The 23557-nt window shown below is 32.2% G+C and overlaps 1 long non-coding RNA gene across 1 annotated transcript in view; it reads right to left on the reverse strand.

The window, feature by feature from the left end:
- Positions 1-7790: 7790 nt before the first annotated feature.
- The window catches only part of LOC132063539 (uncharacterized), a 77485-nt gene continuing 61718 nt past the window's right edge, over positions 7791-23557 (reverse strand). Inside the window, exon 2 of the long non-coding RNA XR_009416393.1 lies at positions 7791-7881. This is a non-coding gene — a long non-coding RNA (uncharacterized LOC132063539). The remainder of the gene's footprint in view (positions 7882-23557) is intronic.

The following is a 23557-nucleotide window of genomic DNA, read 5'->3' on the forward strand; positions in this document are numbered from 1 at the left end:
AAAAGGATAAAAAGACAAGAATTAACCTATTCCTCATATTGCCACGCTATTCATATATGCTTCATCCATTATAGCTCCAACGGTGAACTGGACATTCTCCAGCATGAAGTTCACCGTAACATTTTTTTTTTAAATTTTTTTAACTTTGCATAGTAACAATTTTTTGTGAGGTTTATATGTTAGTGAATATTTTATCTTGGTTGAACTTATTTTCATATGCTATCTTCTCAGCATATTTAAATGGACCAATTTCTTTTGCCAACGTTTTAATTGAAAAGTTTATACTTTTGTGCCACATAATTTCTTATTCAGTATTTGCTAAATTTTGGTGGTTCGTGCTATTTCATTTGCACCGAGGAGACTGGTATACTCGATAATATCTGCCTCAATGTGAATGCATTACTTTTATGACAATTACATGCACTTTCTAAGTCATAAACTTTTCCCTATTCCCATTGATTTGTTTTATTTCATTTACAGCGCATAACTTTTTTATTAGATTTGTTCAGGAATATGGTTAGACCTGTTTATAAATTGATACTGTAATTTATACGTTTGTGTCACATAATTCGTCAATTTTGCTAATTTTTGGTAATTCGTGCTATGGCATCTGCATCGAGAAGTCTGGTACACTCGATGATATCTACCCTAACGTTGAATGCATTACTTTTAAGGTTGTAATGTGCATTTTCTAAATTCATAATTTTTTCTCTGTTCCTATTAATTATTTTATTTCTTTTACTCTGCGTAACTTTCTTATTAGGTTTGTTCAGGAATATGATTAGAGCTGCTTAAAAATTGATACAACATAATTTCGTAGACTATTTTAAAACTTAATAATACGAAATAGAGGCCAAATCTAACTTCTTAACAAGAAATGATGTTTTGCGTAGCATTTATTGTGAAACTGGAAAGAAGCTGCACAACAAGACATCTCTTTGGTTGATGTAAATAAATTTATTGTTTGAAGTTATAATTTTTAAATAAGAGAGTGGTCTTGTGGTGTAAAGACAATAATTTGAAGAAAAATATTGTTTTGGAGGAGTCTTAAAGATACAAGTATTGATTTGGAGAATCTTGATGCGTCTTCTGTTCCAAAGCTAATTCAACTTGAGAAACCAAAGAAAAAAAATTTGTTTGCATTAGTGTTGTTGAATTGCTCTACTTATGCAATTATTTCATGATTTTATGTTTTAATTTACATCTTATCTTTTTTGTTGTTAATTAAAGTTTAAAAAAAGTCCTTTTTTTTTTTTGGTTGAGAAAGATTGAAAGGGAAATGGGAAGGGGATTATCAAGGAATTAATTCTCCACCAACTCTAGGTAACTAAAATTAGACGATTAACATCTTCCACAAAAATTGAACTCTCACACTAAGCTATATATGCCTCTATTCAAGTATTTTATCTTCTTATGTTTTGTTTGTTGTATTGCTCTACTTGATATTGCTGTGGCGATCAATAAAAAGATTCCACCTCCCTGGAAGGAGATCTTTCATAAAATATTAAAATTTATTATCAATCATTTTTTGAAAGATTTATCTTTATTGTTACAAGTTAAACCTAACAATATAATCAACCCAACATAATTTACAATATGTTCAATTATAAAGATCAACAACATATAGTAAAACGAAAGCTTAAAAAAAAAAAGGTACTGATATGGTAATTTCTTTCAGTAAACTTTTCTTACTTTTGGTATATGGACTTCTGTTAAAGTTAACTATTTATTCAATATCGCTTTATGGTTAAGGAACCGTGAAAGTTAACCATTGTTATAAATTGTTATGAAGGCAGAAGAAACAGAGCAACAATATTGATTGGTAGTTTTAATGCAAGTTGAGAAGGGATCAATACTGTTGACATCACAAAATCATGCAGCTGTGGTCTTTGCAATTTTATTTCACTTGGAATGTGAATGGACATATAATTTATTGGTCACTATTTCTCAAACGGAAGATACAAACGGATTAAAATTATAAACTTTTAAAAAAAAATATCTTTTGAAAGACAAACTAAACGACAATTTACTTTAGGTTCCGAAAAATATACTTTGTGATTATCTTACCATTCAGATAACTAAAAAAAAAGTACATAATAAATTTAAGGAGGCCTTATGACCGCGCGAAGCGCGGATTAATCCACTGAATAATTGTAATGAGTGTACATAATTACCTTTTCTCCTGAATTAACCACTATCATCCTGACCCTTTGTCTTCATCCGTTAATTGACAAATTTAAGATCTTATAAAGGAGACTTTAATTTTAATTAATAAGGGATAGTAAAAAGAATTTAATTAATTGGACATTTTTGGAGCAAAATGAGAAGAAAAATTCAAAGAAAGGAGAAAAAAGATAAATATTAATGGAGGCTATAGAGAAGTGTCACATCACCTTATCTATGCTTAGCTTAATATTAGAGATAGATATAGCTATAGATTAATTAATAAACTCGTAAGATTTACTTAATCATCACCTGTACATGTTATTAAAACATGAAGAATATTTGAGACAACAACAGGTGTAGAATTATTGGTTTTGGACATATTTTTTTCTGGTCGTCTTCACGGTATTAAAATCGCATGGATTTTATTTGTGGGGAATATAATTAATCAAATCAGAACTCGGCTCCCTCTCGGGGAAATAAATCTGAAAGAAATTATCTCATATGCTCACATACAATTTGAATCAAATGAAGTAATATTACGAAAATTTCATGCATTTTATGATTATAGATCTCCTACGTTTTTTTTTTTTTTTTTTTTTGGTTGTTGCATGGATTGGCCTTTATTTGGGGTGGTCTTTAATTTTTGCCCTTGAAATTGGTGGTCTTTAAGTTTTGCATTTCGCCTAATACCCTAAAGTTATGGGTTCGAATCCCAGCTCAGTAAAAAAAAATAAAAAATTGCAAGGCAAAATTTGGCAAATCTGCTCATGCAAATTCTGCCTTAAGGCCCAAATTCTGCCCGAAGGGCAAAATTTAAAAACCACCATTTTGAGGGGTAAAATTAAGGGACAACTATGTATATATACGTATTAAGGAGAAATATTTACGAAACGTGACGATAGTATTATATTTACAAAACATAACATTCAAACCCTATCCAAAACATGTTTATTTAAAAAAAAAAAATTAATTTTTTTAAAAATTATTTTTTATTTAAAAAAAGATATTTTTTTTAAAATATTTTTTCGCTCAAAAACTTATGTATGAAAGTTGTATGAAATGTGTATATCTCGCTCAAGGTTTAAAAAGTTCGCTCAAAATTTAGTGTATGAAAACGATATGAAAAAAGTATGAAATGTGTATATCTCGTTGAAGGCTTAAAAAATCCGCTCAAAATTTGTTTGTACGAAAACAGTATGAAATTTGTATCTCGCTCAAGTCTTAAAATTTCGCTCACATTTTCGTGTATAAAGTTCATGTTAGATTTCTGTAAAACTAATACAACTACAACAACATTATATACAACTTTGATACAACATTCAAGACTTAAAATAATCGCACAAATTTGTGTATGAAATGTGTATATCTTGCTCAAGGCTTAAAAAGTTCGTTCAAATTTTATGTATGAAGAACGTATGAAATGTGTATATCTCGATCAAGGCTTAAACATTACGCTCAAAATTTTATGTCTGAGAATTGTATGAAATGTGTATATCTCGCTCAAGACTTAGAATTTCATTCACATTTTTCGTATATAAAGTTCATATTAGGTTTCTAAAAAATTAATACAATTACAACAACCTTGTAATTATGACGAAATTAGTAAAACATAACCTATTGGAATCTTAAATATTTGGGGTCCAGTTTTAGGTGAAATAGTGACAAATATTGAATAAACTGCGGCCCTGAAAATTGAAGTGTCATAAGTCATAAATGTCCTCTTTTTTTTTTTTTTTTTTTTTTTTTTTTTTTTTAATTTGGAGTACAATTATAGGTGGCGGAATTAAAGATAGAACTAAATACAGAGTACTATGCACAATCTAAGTTATTGTCGGTGTAAATTGCTTTGGACCACCATTTTCTTGAATGATATAGGGAAGAATACCTCCAAAAATTAAACTTTACTGTACCAATTTTCATAATTTATATTGGACTCTACTCATGTAACCTAGTAAAAGTTTTAACGCTGAATACATCAACAACTCCTTAAATTTGTCAGTGTAAATTTCATCCAGACACTCGTATTACGGCTTATTTCGATTGAGCACCTGAATACATGATAAAGTATTGTTATTAGATACTTTCGATTCAAATACTGAAATACCTTTTGTGTGTGTTCTCAAACTCCACACTCGGATAAATTAATCACTTAAAATATGTCATTTTCCTTAATTAAACGCATTAACCTCAATAAATCATAAAACTTCAGACATATTCTAATTGAGGTTGATGTCTATAATTAAAGGAGGTTACAATTTCATTCACATTTTTCGTAACTTAGAATTTCATTCACATTTTTCGTATATAAAGTTCATTTTAGGTTTCTGAAAAATTAATACAATTATAACAACATTGTAATTATGACGAAATTAGTAAAACATAATCTATTGGAATCTTAAATATTTGGGGTCCAGTTTTAGGTGAAATAGTGACAAATATTGAATAAACTGTGGCCCTGAAAATTGAAGTGTCATAAGTCATAAATGTCCTCTTTTTTTTTTTTTTTTTTTTTTTTAAATTTGGAGTACAGTTGTAGGTGGCGGAATTAAAGATAGAACTAAATACAGAGTACTATGCACAATCTAAGTTATTGTCAGTGTAAATTACTTCGGACCACCATTTTCTTGAATGATATAGGGAAGAATACCTCCAAAAATTAAACTTTCTTTGTACCAATTTTCATAATTTATATTGGACTCTACTCATGTAACCTAGTAAAAGTTTTAACGTTGAATACATCAACAACTCCTTAAATTTGTCAGCGTAAATTTCATCCAAACACTTATATTACGACCTATTTCGATTGAGCACCTGAATACATGATAAATATTGTTATTAGATACTTTCGATTCAAATACTGAAATACCTTTTGTGTGTGTTCTCAAACTCCCATACTCGGATAAATTAATCACATAAAATATGTCATTTCCCTTAATTAAACGCATTAACCTCAATAAATCATAAAACTTCAGACATATTCTAATTGAGGTTGATGTCTATAATTAAAGGAGGTTACACATTTTATGTGGTTAACTTGTCTATGTAATAGGCGTTTGAGAACATGTGTAAAAAAATTCAAAATTTGAACCAGAAGTATCTAATAGAAATAATTTACCATGTATTCAAGTACTCAATCAAAACATATTGTAATTTGAGTGTCCACATAAAATATATGAAAATTCGCATCATTCCCATAAATAATTATAAGAAACTGAAGAGAAAAAACAATAATTGAGTGACCTCATAAACAACTTTCATACAATATTCAAGGCTTAAAGTTTTCGCTCACAATTTTGTGTATGAAAATTATATTAAAAATTTCTCCCACACACACATTTCATACACAAAAAATTGAGGTAATTTTTAAAGCCTTTGAGAAAAAAAAATTATTTTTTTTTTAAAAAAAAAAAAATATTTTTTTTAAGAAAAATTTATTTTTTTTCTTTAAAAATATATATATTTTCTGGAGGAAAAAAATGAAAAGTATATGAAAATCCGTCATGTATCGTAATATATCATTATATTTTGTAAATAAGGAAAACTATCTACATATTTTGTAATAAAGAGTCTTAAGTAGGTACCCTATGTAATTTTCTCTAAAATTAAAGACCACCCCCAGCGGAGGGCAATCTTGCAAATTGCCCGTTATCTTTTACTTATTTCTTGTGGAAAGGGTCACATAATAATTAAAGCAACATTTGTAAAGGATTACTAAGCCCAAATTAATCTCACAATTGATGCGGGAAACTTAACACCCTCAACATGCTCAAGACTAGATATCTAAAGCGTGGAAATAACACGGGAGCTCAACATAAGATAAACTAAGAACTGAATGAATTTGGCTCTGATATACCATGATAGATAAAATGAACATTGAACCAAACTCAACCGTAAGAGCTTTACTCAGTTAATATCGGTCAAAAGTCATACAAGGAGCTCAATATTAAATCTCATGATCGATTTGGAAAAAACACAATGGTGTAAATTGTGGAATATGTGATTGGAGTATTATATTGCACAAACTATACTATTATGGCCTGTGATGAAAGTTCTTATAGAAGATGAAAGTATATGATGCAATTTATGTCTAGTTTATATACAAATTTCCATTGTTCTTAAATAACAGTATGGGTGTAGGAGAAATGGTTATTTGACCCTTTATAAACTTTTTTTTAATTTTATGACCCTTTTACAAGAGATTTTTATTTTTTACACATAAGAGATCCGAAGAAAACACATAAGAGATCTGAAAAAGTTATATTCTTCTATTCAAATTGTAAGAGGTCAAGAGATCTTATTTCCTCCTAGCTAGTGTGCCGATGCGTGATCGGAAAATACTTTCAGAAAATATTGTCTATAAATAAGCCATTTTTAATATTTGGTTGCTATAAAATATTTTTCACTGAAAGAGAAAATCAACTTCCTTGATCATTTACTCAGGAAAGTCATTTTCTTTGCAAATATCTCAACTCTAATTAAGTTATATCCTTGCTCTGACCATTATAGCTTTTTTAATACTCAAAAATTTGATTAATCTAAAGCTAGTACTATTATTTATTTATTTTTTGATACATGTTGTTGGCAGAAAAGTCACTAACCAAATACCGGTAAACATTTTTCAGGATTTTTTTTTTCCCTTCAAACAATGACTTATTTTTTGAAAAATATTTTTTAGAGAATGACCTATTTCGTACTTTGACGGTGTAGTTTTCGCCTATTGAACTACCGAATTTTGCTAAAAGTTAAAATGATGGAAATTCACATTTTACTATTTATCCAAGTTCCAAATAGAGTTTAAGCAAAGCACATTGGAGTATTAAGGGCAAAGGTATAAATGTACCCCTCAACTTTGCGATTTAGAGCATATATACCTTTCGTTACAAAAGTGGTGTATATATACCCCCGCTGTTACAAAATGGTGCAAATATACCCTTTTCGCTGAGTAATTTTTTTAACAAAAATCATTTAGGTTATTTTCCAATTAAAAAAGACGCCGTGTGACTTTAAAAAAAATTCTATCCATTTTTTTAAAGTGGACATACTTTTCTAAAGTCACATGGTAATATTTTTTCCTGATAGGTCGGGTCTGGTTCATTTAAAAAAATGGGTAGACTTATTTTTAAATGTCACAGAGATATTTTTTTAAATGAACTAGACCCGACAAGCCAGAAAAAAAATTACCATGTGGCGTTAGAAAAATATGTCTACTCAAAATAAAAATAAAAATAGGTAGACTTTTTTTTTAAAGTCACGTGACAATTTTTTTAATTAAAGAATAACCTAAATGATTGTTAAAAAAAATTCCGTCAGCGGAAAATGTATATTTGGACCATTTTTAAGAACTTGACAGATATTTGGACCATTTTGTAACGCATGATATATCTGCACTTTGTAACGAGAGGTATATCTGCTTTAAATTGCAAAATTGAGGGTATATTTGCATCTTTTTCCGAGTATTAAATATAGAATGGAGTACTTTATTTTTTCAACCAGAAATACTCAATTTGGGAAGTACAAATATCACCAGAATAATGTACGATTACTCGTTAAATGTAAGACATATCCATGGCTTGTTTTACACCCAAAAAAAAGAAGAAAAAAAAAAAAGAAAAAAGAAAAAAAGGGAAATCAAAGGAAAAATGCACATGAATTCTTCACTAGTTATTTGGATTTGAGTTAGCTACAGGAATAACCTGCACCTCATCATCATCAAAACTCGGACTACTTCAAGGCTAATCTGCATAGCCAATTCCCCTACGTGTAGTAGGGAAAATACTGAAGAAAAAAGGGGAGAAAACAGCACCAGCCAATGGCAAATTCATAAACAAAGCTTTCAAATTCTGGTCAGCTTTAGGACAAAAGCAATCCTGCACGTTGTTATCGCTTAGAGCAAACATCCAGAACGTAAAGACTGACACTAGGGCGTGTACAAAGTCCATTATCTTGAGATGGTAGCTTTCTAAACAATCCTTGCTTTCTAAACAATCCTTCATGACTATTCTCGTGTTCTCATCATGATTGAGATGATCACCATTGAATACAAGGAGGCCTTTGGGTTTGGGCATGACAATTCCGTAGTGTATTTTTCCGTATTGGTCGAGGAAGCTGTCGGTGAAGGAGGAGAGGAAACAAATAACGGAAAGTAGGATGATGAGGACTCCGGTTAGGTACTTGTGAGTGAGAAAACAGTCTCCTCCGCCCGTGAAAGAGGGAATAAGAGTTTGGAAAGCGAGGACGGTTCCTGTTGGTAAAAGGTTGGCTAGGTTTGATGCACCTGCTAGGATTTTCCTACCCCGGCCCCCGGGTTTAACAGTGGCTGGTGCGGCAGGTGCTGTGTCAATTGGAAGGGATGCTTGTTGAGACATGGTGATGATGGTAAATAATGGAGTAGTACTATAAGAAGAAGGCTCAGCTTGTTTCGTTTCTTCTTTTTTAATTTTGTTTTTTTGTCACTTTTTTGCTACTCTATGATTGAAGTAGTCTATGATAGATAATTGGAGTAGTACTATAAGACGAAGACTTAGCTTGTTTCGTTTCTTCTTTTTAATTTTGTTTTTTTGTCACTATTTTGCTACTCTATGATTGAAGTAGTCTATGGTATATAATTAAAGTAGTACTATAAGAAGAAAGCTTAGCTTTTTTCATTTCTTCTTTTTAAATTGGTTTAATTGTCACTTTTTGTTACTCTATGATTGAAGTAGTCTATGGTAAGACTTTTTCGAAGTTGTCAGCACTACTTAGATTCTAGAGAAGTGATATTGTGTGATTAAGAGTACGTAAGCATGCGCACGTCGAAATTATGATGTCACTAATGAACGGCTTTTAGAGCCTGTTTGGATGGGCTTAAAAAAAGCGAATTATAAGCTTTAAACAATTTTTATGCCCAAAAAATAAATAAGTTAAGAACTTTTGGATAAAATTTAACCAACAAATTTCAATTAATTTTTTGACTTATTTTAAGCCTGAAATGATTTAAGTTTAGTAAACCAAACACTCAAAAAAGTTAAAAACGAACATTTTTAAAGCAACTTATAAGCCAATCCAAACGGGCTCTTAGTCGTATACACCGAGAGTATACTTTACGAGATTTTACCTTATTAATGCAATTTAATTTATAGATTATAACATGTTATTATTGTATTTTTTAACCTACTATATTAGGTTTTATCTATGAAAAGATACTTATATTGTAAAGTCGACTTTAACCCGATATGTCGGTTAAATTTACACCCTATTTGTGCATATTACTTGAACTCTTATATATACCGATTGTTCTTGTTATGTTATCGAATTGGTCTTTTTCTCTACCCGAAGAAATATATACACTGCTGATTTTGTTGGTTAATGTGGATGATACGCGTTGACTTTCTGCACACCGTTCAAATTTTATGAAATACCAACATAAAGTAAAATTCTTATTTGATTAATTAGTACTGTTGATTTTGACGCATGAGTCTCCGATATTAAAAGAGAGAAACTGGAATTTGATAGAATAGCTTATGCTCAAACTAATGTACTAAACCAATTAGATACATTTCTCTATGATCTTTCCAGGCACTGCTTCCATTATATTCCAAGGATTCAAGATACAGAAATTTACCAAGACTAATTTGAATCACCTAGGACATAGAATTCATTCGTCATGTAAAGGAATTCATCGACTATTGTATTTCTTCCAAGGTGGGCCCTTTGGTCTCTGGAACCAGCTTTGCGACAAACATAATAGTCAAACCACATACTGCTGAAAACATGAAGAATGTTCCTGAAACACCAAAAAAAAGACATTTTCAGCAACAAAAGGCATGTCTTGTTATGCAATCTTTGTTTATTTCTTTCTTTATAATTATATTACTTCTGATGTAGTTAGGGCTGAGGTGAAATGGGGTTGGGACTTGGGAGCACCACAAGAAATAAGATTTTTTTGTGCAATTTTGCGTGGCGACTCCTTTAATAGCCATAAAAAGTTCACGTTATTACTGGAAACAGAGTCTCACTTTCTCTGACAACATTAGTCGCCATAAAAAGTCCCATTTCTTGTAGTAGAGAGATATTGATGGACAAGAAAATGAGTTAATTTTCTGGATGGTCATTCAAGTTTAGGGAATTTCCTACAAAAGTCACTTTTGTTTCATTTAGGACAATAAAGTCACTCAAGTATCACTACTTTCCTCTAAAAGTACATAAACACCTCAAAGTCCTTCATTAAATAACGCATTTACATGTCATTAGAGCCCCATCTTTTTTAAATAATAGACTTGTTTAACTCATCAAACTCATTTAATCTAATTCATATTTTATATCCAATCTAATATGAACCGGTTTAAAAACGGGAAAGGAACAAACTAGCATGCAATCTAAATGAATTAGAATTAAAAGATGAATTCTTTAAATCTATAAATAAGTTTTAAAAATTAAAATTAAAATTAAAAAAAATGAATTTGAGTTACTTTAGAGCCTTAGTTTATATATTGCTAGGCATTAACATGACAAGTCGGAATATCTATATCATAACATGAAATAAATGAAGAATATATTATATTTCATATAAGACTAATAATATAATATTTTAAAACAAAAAATAATAATAATAATAGAATATTTTAAAACAAGTATTATAGTAATGAAAATTCTGAGAAATAAAAAGATCTCGATGGTATGGAAGGGAGATGCCAAAAATTATACACTACATACATAAAAATAAATAACTAAAAATAAAGAGGACAAATTTGCACCGGCTTTATTTTTTAAAATATTCGATTTTATTAGATTTTTTAAAAGTTAAACCGATACGAATGTAATCTTTGTGTTATCTGTGTAATTTTATTTTAATCTGGAAAGAATTTGTTGTTTAATGTGGAAAAAATATGCTATTTAAAAAAACTTGAATTTGAATAGAAAAATTAAATTACTTGCATTTTAATTTAAATTGAAAGATAATATATTTGAATCGGGATTTAAAGAAAATTTAGATTTGAAAAAATGGCTTAATAGAAAGTATGGTTTGATTCTTTTGCCGCTTTTTAACCAGGTCATATTTAATTGAGTATAAAATATAAATTTGATTAAATGAGTTTGATGAGTTAAATATGTCTATTATTAAAATAAAAAAATGGGGCCTTAGTGACAAGACATGCCAATTAGGAGAGAAGGAGACTTTTGAGGTGTTTAGGTACTTTTTAGGGAAAGTGATTATACATGAGTGACCTTATTGTCCTAAATGAAATAAAAGTGATTTTTGTAAGAAATTTTCTAAACTTGAATGACCATCCAAGGAATTAAACTACGAGAAAAAACCTTCAGAGCTCCATAGCATAAGAAAGTTGAACGAATATGAGACAACCCAAGAACCGAACCAGCTGCTACTGTCACTAGGCTTCCAGCTAAACCTTTATATTAATGGAGAATATCTGAGATAGAAGAAACTGTCGGCTTAAATTGTGTTGATTTATAGGAGCAGCATTTATATTTAATGAGGTAAAGTTAAGAGCTACTAAACCTCTGACATAATCACCCACGGTATACCTCCCATGCCTAATGAGAAAGATCCTGTAAAGACCTGGCAGCAGTAACAAATTAAATGGAGAGTTGTCATAAAGGACCTGTAATCTCTCGAAATCAATAATTAGCCCAGAGAACTCTACGACAGCACATGATCCATATAGACGAAACTTTTAGGGATTTTCTTGAATAGGTGTGAATGGAAAAAGAATAGTTGTGACTTTTCTGTTAAGACACAATGACATCTGTTCATACTATTCTTTGTTGGCTATAATAATTAGTCATTCCATCAAATTTTACTTATGAAAATTCTGATTGTCTTCTTCTTTCTTCTTGCACCATAAAAATTCTAGTGTGATTTACAGCTTTCGAGTGGTTCGCTGTTCACCGGGGTTTGAGGTACCGCTATCTTTGGTGAGTTAATTCGTTTTATCCTGAGAGGATATATTCCATAACCTCGGGTACTTGAGGGGAATAATTTCCTTAAGGAAACACTGTGAATTCAGTGGGCTCGAATTTATTTTCCTTTCTTTTCAGATTCCGCGTTAAATTGTTTCCTCTCTTTTCAGATTCTATTTTAGATTATTTTTTGAATACAGATTGACAACAATCTTAAGGAAATTATTAATTTTATATATTCTGTATTCTGTTAATCTAGTAGAATCTTACTCTTTTGACAAAGAAGAAAGTAATTTTTCTTTAGAAATAAAAAATACTCTTTCCTGAGTTATAAAAGTATTCTTTCAGAAATAAATGTACTTTTTCAGTTATTTCTACCCCGGTTTTGAAGACTAAACCTTGATAAGATTGCAGAAGAAATTTACTCTTGTCAGGAAGAAGAAAGTTATACTTTTCAGAATAGGAAAAAGTATTCTTTTCAGAAGAAGAAAAAAAAAATCTTTTCAAAGATAAAAAAGTACTATTTTCATAAGAAAAAATGATACTCTTTTTGGAGATTAAAACCTTTGTGGTTTTCTACTCCCTTGTATGGAGATTAAAATCTGCATGATTTTCTACTCCAAGTTACTATTTGGTTTAAAGAAGATAAAAACTTTACCGATTTAGTAACCTGTAATTAGCTTGAAGATATAAAATCTTCGCTGGTTGTTTATTCGGTTTGAAGAAGGTAAAAACTTCTCCGTTTTATTAAATCTGTTTGTGTTAGAGATTATTCGGTTTGAAGATATAAAAATTTCGCCAGTTTATTCTCTGATTAAGAAAACAGGTAGATAAGAATCGGAATTTAATTTCGATTGGCGGCATCAAACAAAACTATTCAACCATGGAACATGTTTCTTCATTGTTGTATTAATTATTATATATGACGTTGGTGTGGCCAGTCACAGCATTGAATTATTATTATTACACCAACAAAATATGTTGATGGCATTGGTTTATTCATCAACTGATTGTGTCGTTTAAGAAAAAGGTGTCAGGAGTGTATCTTTTGTTTTGTTTGGGTATCACGTTTTTCCTTGGACAATCTAACTGTTAAAGTGGTAAATTGACATGGAGTACTCCTGCAAGCCATTTGTGCATTTACTGCAAATTTGGAGGGAGTACTACTCTTTGCATAAGAAGAAAGTAAAGAAAACGACACTCATGTGGGCTCTTCAGTTATGCATTCAAAGGTTTGGAAATTGAGAATCAATTAATTGTGATAAGAGGTCTTTATGACTTGTTACGAAGGGGAGTTGTTATTTGGTCTAACCAAATTTGTGTTTTCAAAAGGCACGTATATATATATACTTTTTTATTTTTAAAAAATGCAGATCAATTTGTTGGGGGAAAAAATGTCATTAAGTTTGAAAAATTTATCGTCCCTCCGGTTTAAAGTTCATGCAAATGCGGCACATGTCACAGAAACACGCGCTTTGCTTCAAGGATGAATCAATTCAAGAAGAAAGCAACAAAAATCGGGTTCTATTTTCTTTACTCTGCTCGTCTTTTTGTTTTCTACTCTTTATGATTTATGAAATTCAGTTTTAATAAATTTTAGGATAGACATTTATTATTAGATGATCTCAAAGTATATTCTATTTGTGTGCCATAAAATTAATTAGTTGGTATATAATGTGGTAGCGTGCACGAATACGTGGAATAATATTTTCAAGGTAGTAAACCATGATTTAGGCTTACATTAATACTTGAAAGTTATTCTTGAGATCATAAAAATAATATGTATATATTATTTTGGGTTAAAAAATTAGATGAATTACCCTGGAAAAGAATTGTAAAACAATTTATTTTATTTTTGGACATATGTCAAATTTTTGAAATCTATCAAGAACTATTCTTTAAAATGAAGAAGAATGAAACATCTTCTTTGATTCCTAGACAGTCATTATCTTTGGGGTTAAATGTTCATAGACAGAGTATTTCATCACATTTACAGCGAGTGATCAGTGATGGACGGAAGTTGAATTTGTCTAACAAAATTGCAGCGGCAATTAAAAGTGAAATGAACAATAGGCATTTTGTTCCATACTTATGTTAAGGATACTATCTCAATTAAGTATAATGATAGTGGGTAATATTTTTTTTATCCGTTCCAAATGTGTCCCGTGTGAAGGGTATATTGACCATGTAGAATGGAAAATATATCATGGAATTTTTAAGCAATATTTGGTGACTCTCTGACAAGTTTCTGCCTCACTTTATCCGAGTAATACAAGAATTTCCTTGAATCGATTTGATAAAATAGAAAGGTTGAATTATAGTTGGCAGAACCATAAAAAAAAAAAAAAATGATGGACTCATGCCCTAGTTGGCAGAACCATAAAAAGAAATGATGGCCTAAATGCTTTTAGCAATTGATTTAATTGTTCCAATTTGACAAGTTGTTGTTTTGACATTTGAAACTGGAAAACTCTGTCACGTTATTCCTGCATATCATCTTGCAAATGAAATCAATCACGAGATACTTCAAAGGAATTGTTAAAACCACAAGCCACGTTTGGTAGTAAGAAAATTGTTTTTTGTCGTACTTTATCTTGTATAATTGCAGGATAACTGAAGTGACTTGATGGAAATAAAATTTGGGTGTTTTGTGATGCTTTCTAAAGTAAAAAAATGTTTGGCACCAGTTAAGAATGATTGCTTAGCATGAAGTTTCGTTAATAAGATTCTAACGTCAAAATGTGTGAGGGCATTTTCTTATATGCATGCTGACTTAGAATCATTAATGTGCATTTTGATTTGATGCTATGGAGAGAAATTCTTCATATGCCCTTTAATTTTGAGTTGCCTAAGAACAAAGTACTTAATTATTTGAAATGTTGGGGCTTCCTAACTTATGATAAAGTCAATATTAGACTGAGTGTTTAATTTGGAATAACAAGAAATATGAAAAATGATGGCATTCTTGTATATTACGCCAAACGAACAAGATCTTTAGTGGATTTTTGATATGGTGGTCATTGAGATAAACTAGTACAAAATTGATTATTTGTTATATACTTGTTCAGAAAAGTTTTATTCTTTCATGAAAGGGTGTCATTAGAAATGTCGTGACTTTTCATGAAAATATGTGTCTATTGAAATACAATTATCTGTATTGACATGGATGTTGGTGAAAGGCTAACCGTTGTCTATTGTTTGATAAATATGACGTTCAATTAATCATTGATAAAATGAATGTCTTGTTCATAAGTTCTTGTTTTCCTGTAGAACTTGTGGGGGGAAGCTATCCTTATGATTACCAAAATACTCAATCGAGTGCCTATAGAAAACACAATTTATTCCATATGAAAAATGGAAAGCCCAACTTGAATTACTTCAAAGTGTGAGGGTGTTTGGCTAAAGTGCAAGTTCCTAAACCTAATAGGGTAAGAATTGGACTGAAAACTATTAATTGTGTTTTCTAGGATATGCCACCAATAGTAAAGGATATTGGTTTCTGGTTCACAAATCATAAAACTTTGATAGAATCAGAAGATGTTGACTTATTGACAATATTGTATTATGTCAACCCCACAATATATGTCCTTTGTGGTATTGACATGGTATGCCTTTGGTGGTATTGATATGCTAGTTAGTGAAGTATTCACATAACTCGTTCCGTCTTGGTAAGGAATAGTTGTTCGAACTACTAACTTGATGAGATTGATCGTATGTCTTTCATTATAGGTCGTTGTTCATTAATTTCGTGAACGGATGTCACTTGAAAGGTTGTGACTTTTCATGATAAAATGTATATGTTGAGAGACAACTCTTTGAAAAGACAAGACGGTTCATTGAATGTAGAAATTCATTGGTTTATAAATCGAAGAACCAATTGATGATAATGATAAAAATCGACAATAGCTTGGATTTTCACATCGGTGAATGTGCTATTAGTTGGATATTTGAAGAAGCAGACTTACAAGAAGTGGAATGGTTGAGAAATATATATTTTTTTAAAGGTTGTGGCCACAACTGATGTCAACCATCCACGGGTATCATGATGTCACTTTAAGTGTAGTCAGCAGTCTGCGATATATCCTATTTTATAAGTTTATTTTGCATTATAATAAATATCCCGCAGTTATTGAGGGAAATAATGATGCAAATTGAATCACCGGGTCAATCGAAATAAAATCCACAAGTGGATATGTTGTTACCATTGGTGGAGGAGTGGTGTCTTGGAAATTTTCCAAACAAACTTGGATCGCCCGCTCCATAATGTAGTCTAAGTTCATAACTTTAGACATGATCGGTGAAGAAGTTGAATAGCTCTGGATTTTTTTTTTGAAAGATATTCCATTCTGGCCCAAACCATTGGTACCAATATGCATACATTGCGATAGCCAAGCAACAATAGGAAGGGTGGGGAGCATTATGTATAACGGGAAATCTCGTCACATGCGACGGAGACACAATACTGTTCGAAAACTACTCTCTAGTGGAGTTATCAATATTGACTCTGTAAAGTCTAGAGATAACGTCGCGGATCCGCTTACAAAAGGCTTAACTAGAGAGGTAGTTGAAAGATCATCGAAGGGAATGGATTTAAGGCTTAGGACAAGTCATCATGGCGGTAACTCTACCTAGCAGACTGGAGATCCCAAGAGCTAGGTTCAAAAAGATCAAACAAAGTTATGAATAACGGTTCGACATTGTCAAATAACTCAATCCATTCTCGTGATGACACGTTTTAGGAATCACCTATGTGAGTGTGAAGTGTAAGCCGCTTCAAAAAGAATGATAGAAAAAGCCCATTCTCTATACACTTATGAAACCACGCGGTGTTCATGGTCAAAACGAACACAAGTGAGAACCATAGACGGTAAAGGGTTGATTGTGTGACATGTGGCTGTCTAGGTATACACCAAAGCTCGACGGTTCAAAGATATCAATCTACCGATTGACCGACTATATCAGACATATGTTTACTACGGAAAGTTCAATGGGAAATCTACTCATCCAGATGCAATTAATCTTTACTTGTAAATCACACACTTGTCCGTATATTTCTTGATCATAGAGCCACTCCCCATTCATGTGGGGGATTGTTAGGACTTTCTTGAATAGGTGTGAATGGGAAAAGAATAGTTGTAACTTTTCTGATAAGGCACAATGACACCTGTTCATACTATCCTTTGTTGGCTATAATACTTAGTAATTCCATCAGATTTTACTTATGAAAATTCTGATTGTCTTCTTCTTTCTTCTTGCACAATAAAAATTCTAGTGTGATTTACAGCCTTCGAGTGATTCGCTGTTCACCGGAGTTTGAGATACCGCTACGCTGGTGAGTTAATTCGTTCTATCCTGGGAAGATATATTCCATAACCTCGGGTACTTGAGGGGAATAATTTCCTTAAGGAAATACTGTAAATTCAGTGGGCTCGAATTTATTTTCCTTTCTTTTCAGATTCCGCGTTAGATTGTTTCCTCTCTTTTCAGATTCTGTTTTAGATTATTTCTTGAATACAGATTGACAACAGATACCAACTAATTGGAACTACAGTTCTCTGGTTAGAGACTGTTAGAACTCATAATTATTCAGAACTCGAATGAAATGAGCCTGGATAATGCGGAGTCACATAGAGATTGTATGGCTGGCCACAATATGCTAGGATAGAGACAGGTTGATTGATTTTGATTTAAAATAATTACTCCAAGATGCTTGAAAATTGCAGAGAGTAATCTTCAGGCAGATGCAAATGATGTTAGGTAAAGAAATCCAGTGTGATCGCAGGAAAGAATGAAATTGTCACGATCCAAACCAGAGGGACATGACGGGCACCCGGGTCCTACTTGCCGAGCACCACCAATCATACTCGAGCACCACCAATCATACTTTCGTATCATAATCATAAACAAGAGTGGACCTTAAGAGTCGTTACATAAAAATCTGCAAGATCATAAGAGAAATATCTTTGAAAAGGGGATGAGCCCGAAAAGACATAGTATATGACTATGCTGGACAAAAACTGTGCAAGCCGACAAGGCCATCATGAAATACTATAGATCAAAAATATAGGCCGAAGGGGCCATATAACATCTAACTAACCCATATTTCTACATCAACAAGCCTCTGCGGGTATATGATATAATAAGGTAGGGACGGGCCTGCCGTACCCATATGCACACAAAAGTATAACGTACCAAAAACGCAACAGCAACTCCGGAACAAGAGAATTGCTCCAATATCAGCTGAACAACAGCCTATAGTGGTGAATTGTCAACCTGTCTACCTGAACCTGCGGGTATGAAAAGTCGCACCCCCTAGAAAGAAGGGATGTCAGTACGGACAAGGTACTGAGTATGTAAGGCATGAAAGTAACACGAAGAAATTTAAAAGTACATAGGATAAAATGAATGCAACCTGTACATCTGAACTGCCGCTGTGGGCCACTGATATGCATAAATACTGTGCATGCATGCGTAAGAGTCATACATATATATATGCGCATATAAAGCCTGTCAAGTCTCTATAAGCATCCCATCATATCACATCAGCCTCTGTGGGCATCATCATCATCATCATATGACCAGCTGATCAGGCGGTAGTGCGTATATAACGCCGTCACCTTCCCCAGAGGTGTATCTAGCCTACAAGGTAGGGGTTCAACTGAACCCCAAACTTTCGACGCGGAGCCTAAATTTATGTGTAAAAAATTATTAAAATTGCAATAAATATTAGATAAGAACCAGAAATTTTAAAAATATAATGGGTTCAATGCTAAAAATCTTAAGATTGAACCCATCAAATTTAAATCCTAGATCCGCCTCTGGCCTTCCCTATACCCTATCTATATAATACATAATATGCGCGTATATAACGCCTGAAGGTCATAGGTCTGTACAATATATATATATATATATATATATATATATATATATATATACATACGGATCTCTTCTTGATGAAAATGCTATCTCGTAACGATGTTCGGAGGTGTAACGACCTTCCGTCACTCCAATGATTTAGGATGTACTCTTATCATATTCTTGCATTGCATTTCATTTACATATATATATACACACACACGATATATATATATATATATATATATATATATATATATATATATATATATATATATATATATATATATCATATTCTTGCATTGCATTTCATTTACATATATATATATACACACACACACATATACACACACACATATATATATATATATATATATATATATATATATTGTGTGTGTGTATATATATATGTAAATGAAATGCAATGCAAGAATATGATAAGAGTACATCCTAAATCTGTTGGAGTAACGGAAGGTCGTTACACCTCCGAACATCGTTATGAGATAGCATTTTCATCAGCAAGAGACTGTATGAACCATACTGAATCCGAAGAAAGACTTATTGAAAACAACATTCCGGAACGTGAATCAACATGAAACATCCCTAGCTACTATGAATATAGTCATTATGGAGTAGCGTTACGTTTATGTTTCGTTCATAAGGTTCATGTCAAAGAAGGAAAGCTCGCCTTAACATAGCTCAAGTCGTCCAAGCAATCCAACAACGAGCTTATCACAACTAGAGCGCCAATCCTATAACAAAGGATATACCACATAGATGACACTAGTATATCAATGATAACTCAATTTTAAAGTGAAAAAGGCAGTAGTCCCCTGTTTCTTAATCACCACCACAAAGCCCACAACCAACAATTAGCACAACAACCTCATATGATCTTCTTTAAACTCATATCCACAAAATTTAAAGATATACAATTGAGCAGCCCAATATACACTTGTATACAACACTTATACACTTTTTTCTTCCAAATGCACCAAGTATAACAACCTCAACACATTCTCAACATCAAATATTATCCCCACAACAAGTTTTTTGCTTAAAACACACTAACAATCATGGCTCAAGTTATATTACAACTCAAAATAACTTCAAGTTCATATTTGAACCTTTCCTCCAATTTCTTTCTCTCCAACCCTAGCATAACTATCACATAAACCCATAAACATGGAAATAAGATGGAATCTTACCTCAAGAGTTCAAGAACACTTCAATTTCAAGATTACTTCACCTTGAAGTGTCCTCCAAAGTTTCTACAAGAAGGAGAAACAAGCTTCAACAATACTTTGAAAACGTTTAGCACTTGATTCTCACTTTGATCTTTGATTTTTACTTGGGGAGTGATTGCATATGATGGGAGAGGGTTTCTAGGGTTAATATGAACTTAGGTTTAAGTTAAAATGACTTAAAAATAGGGAGAGGTCGTAATATAAATAAACAAAAAAATCCACCGCCAAGGAAATACGGTCCGTTTGTACTGGCCGTATAAAAATATATGGCCAACGTACCGGCCGTATAATCTTATACGGACCGTATATATAGTCCATATTTCTCAACCTCAAAATCAGCCTTCTCTGCTCAATTATAACTCCTTAAATACGGTCAGTATCTAAAGATGCGGTCCGTATCCCAACAATAAGGTCCGTATAAAATAATTTCAAAACGAAACTTTGTCGAAATGAATTTTCTTCGATTCACTTATTCTCTCATCCTCCCATAACTTACCGAACATGAACTTAAACCCTTATAAACATAAGATAGGCATATCCAACCTCGTATAACCTCGGAGACAACCCCGGTGTCCAAGACTAGGGCAAATAACATACGACGAATCTCAACGTATAAAACTACAGGGTGTAACATTAATCACGTTACTAATACGGCCAGTATATTTCATAGTCAACCCGAAAAGAGTAATTTGCAATCGAAGAGAGTTGGTTGAATGAGTTGGACTAATAAAGATATTCGTAAATAGCAGAGAGTAATTTTCTAACATATGCAAATAGTATCATATAAAGAAACATCTAGGGTGATTGCATGAAAGGATGACATTACATTACCAGTATACCGACAAGTGCCACAAAGGGGCTAGATTCCCAAAGTTGAAGATCCTGTTGAGAACTACATTTTATCAGAAAATGAATCATACACAGCATACCTGAAAGATATGGAATTTAAATGCAAAATCTGTAGTAAGAATGACGATCACACGAGGAAGCAACTCGAGCATATCTCTGCAGCAGAAACCTGAACAAAACCTTGATATGAGTTATTCCTTCATTGGAAAAACCGCATCAGTAAGAAGATTTCTAGAAAGTAGTATTTACCATCAGTAATGGCCGCCTTCCTGATTTATCCATCAAGAGAACTCCTACAACTTGAATTGGGATCTGCACATTGCCCAAAACACTCAACATCTTATGGAGTGGATTAATAATTTAGGTGTTAAGTTTATTTACCTGTATAACTACCATTTCAATTGATACAATCCTACCGAAGAAGCCTGATATATTTTTTGATTAACATAATAAAATTCATTCATCTTTTATAACAAACAACTAATGAAACACCAAGTATAGGAACATTACATACCAGCTAACTCAAAAATAGAACTTGTATAATATGCAATAGCATTGGACCCTCCGATTTGTTGAAATACCATTAAGACAACTCCAACCTGGATGAAGTGATAGACAAACATAACAATATTTTGAACAACCACATTTTGACAAGAGAGGATTGCTCGGGTGGTATGCACCCTCCACCTTCAACCTTAAGGTTGTGAGGTTGGAGCTCCTAGGGAGGGATAAAAAGGAAAACATAACAATATTCTTAGAATATAAGAAGATCAATTGTTAAGTAAGAGAATCAAAGTTTGCCTTACTATTAGAGAGTGTGCATACTTCTTTTGGAATAAATCAAAAATCTTAGACTCAGAAAGTTTCTGAATTGCTTTTGTGTAATCCTGCAAGTCAAGAGAGGTTACAAATTATTATTTGCCTTTCTAATCATACAAATATCGTAATGTAAACTAAAATAAAAGATATATTTAATCCTTTCACTCATGGAAAGTCAGGAATTTATTTTATTTCTGCAGCTTCTTCTGATATATTGGCATCCTTTCCCCTAAGGCGTTGGAGAGAAGCTTCACACTCTTTCCACTATCCAGCATTAGTATGTAAAATAAAAAGAAAGTTGTCAACAACTTCAAAATAAGTTGAATTAGTCCTAAGGTGGGAGAGAATCAACTTCATTTGCTTGTAATCTTATCAGCCATGTAGGAGACTCCGATATGGAATATAGGCCCAAATCTTTGTATTATACGGGGAACAACTCATGGAATTATGTTTTACTTTGATTCAATAAACATGTGTTGGGAATTGATTCAAAAATCTACTTTTTAAGTTTATTTTATAGGATAAGTTATTTACTGTGAGTTGAATAAGTCTTTTACTAGAGTTGAAGGAGTCTTTGTTAGGTTGCTATTTTATCTGATGTTGTTGCTATTTTTCTGATGTTTTCCTAGTTGTAGTCAAGTAGGAGTCTTTTGGATAGGCTTTATCCTTGTGACTTTGTAAGCCTATAAAAGGCAGACTCTTCCAGTTAATAAAGTACGCTCTTCTACAAGTAATTTTATTCATCTTCCTTGCATATCTCTAAGTTTTCTAGTTAAAGAATATCTCTTTTTCTAACATTGTGGTATCAGAGCAATATCCAAGAAAGATGCATTTTTCAAATTTTTCATCAAGCTTTTTGTGATGTTGAGAATTAATTAAAGCATATGCATTACAACCAAAATTCTCAAATGACTTACCCATGGCTTTCTACCTTTCCAGATTTCAAAAGGTGTTCAACCCATGACTGCTTTTGTCAGGGAAATATTAAGCAGATAAACTGCAGTATGAACAGCCTCAGCCTAAAACTGATTTGGAAGATCTTTACTCTTCAACATGCTCCTGGCCATCTCCACTATAGTTCGGTTCTTCCTCTTGGCAATCCCATTTTGCTTCGAAGTGTAAGGTGTAGTCAATTCCTTGTGAATGCCAATTTCTTAACAAAACAACTTAAACTCTTGTGATAAAAATTCACAAAGCCAGATTGGTCGCAAAAGGATATTTGCAGCACAAGGTATTGACTTTGAGGAAACTTTCTCTCCAGTTGCTCGCTTTGAAACTGTAAGAATCCTTTTAGCTTTGGTTGTACAATTAAAATGGAAGGTTTATCAATTTGATGTTAAGTCTGCATTCCTTAATGGTGATTTGGAAGAAGAAGTGTATGTAGCACAACCAGATGATTAGGTAGAGAAAGGAAAGGAGAACAAAGTCTACAAGTTAAAGAAAGCACTTTATGGGCTCAAACAAGCTCTTCGCGCATGGTATAGCAAAATCAACTCCTACTTTAGAGAAAGTGGATTTGAAAGAAGTAAGAATGAACCAACTTTATATGTGAAGAAATATGGAAAAAATGATCTTATGTTGGTATGTTTGTATGTTGATGATATGATCTATATGGGATCATCTTACTCTCTTGTATGTGATTTCAAATCTTCTATGATGAAAAAATTTGAAATGACAGTTTAGGGTTGTTGCACTATTTTCTCGGACTTGAAGTGAAGCAAGAA

Source organism: Lycium ferocissimum, chromosome 7 (assembly GCF_029784015.1).
Source record: "Lycium ferocissimum isolate CSIRO_LF1 chromosome 7, AGI_CSIRO_Lferr_CH_V1, whole genome shotgun sequence".
In the NCBI taxonomy this organism is placed as follows: domain Eukaryota; kingdom Viridiplantae; phylum Streptophyta; class Magnoliopsida; order Solanales; family Solanaceae; genus Lycium; species Lycium ferocissimum.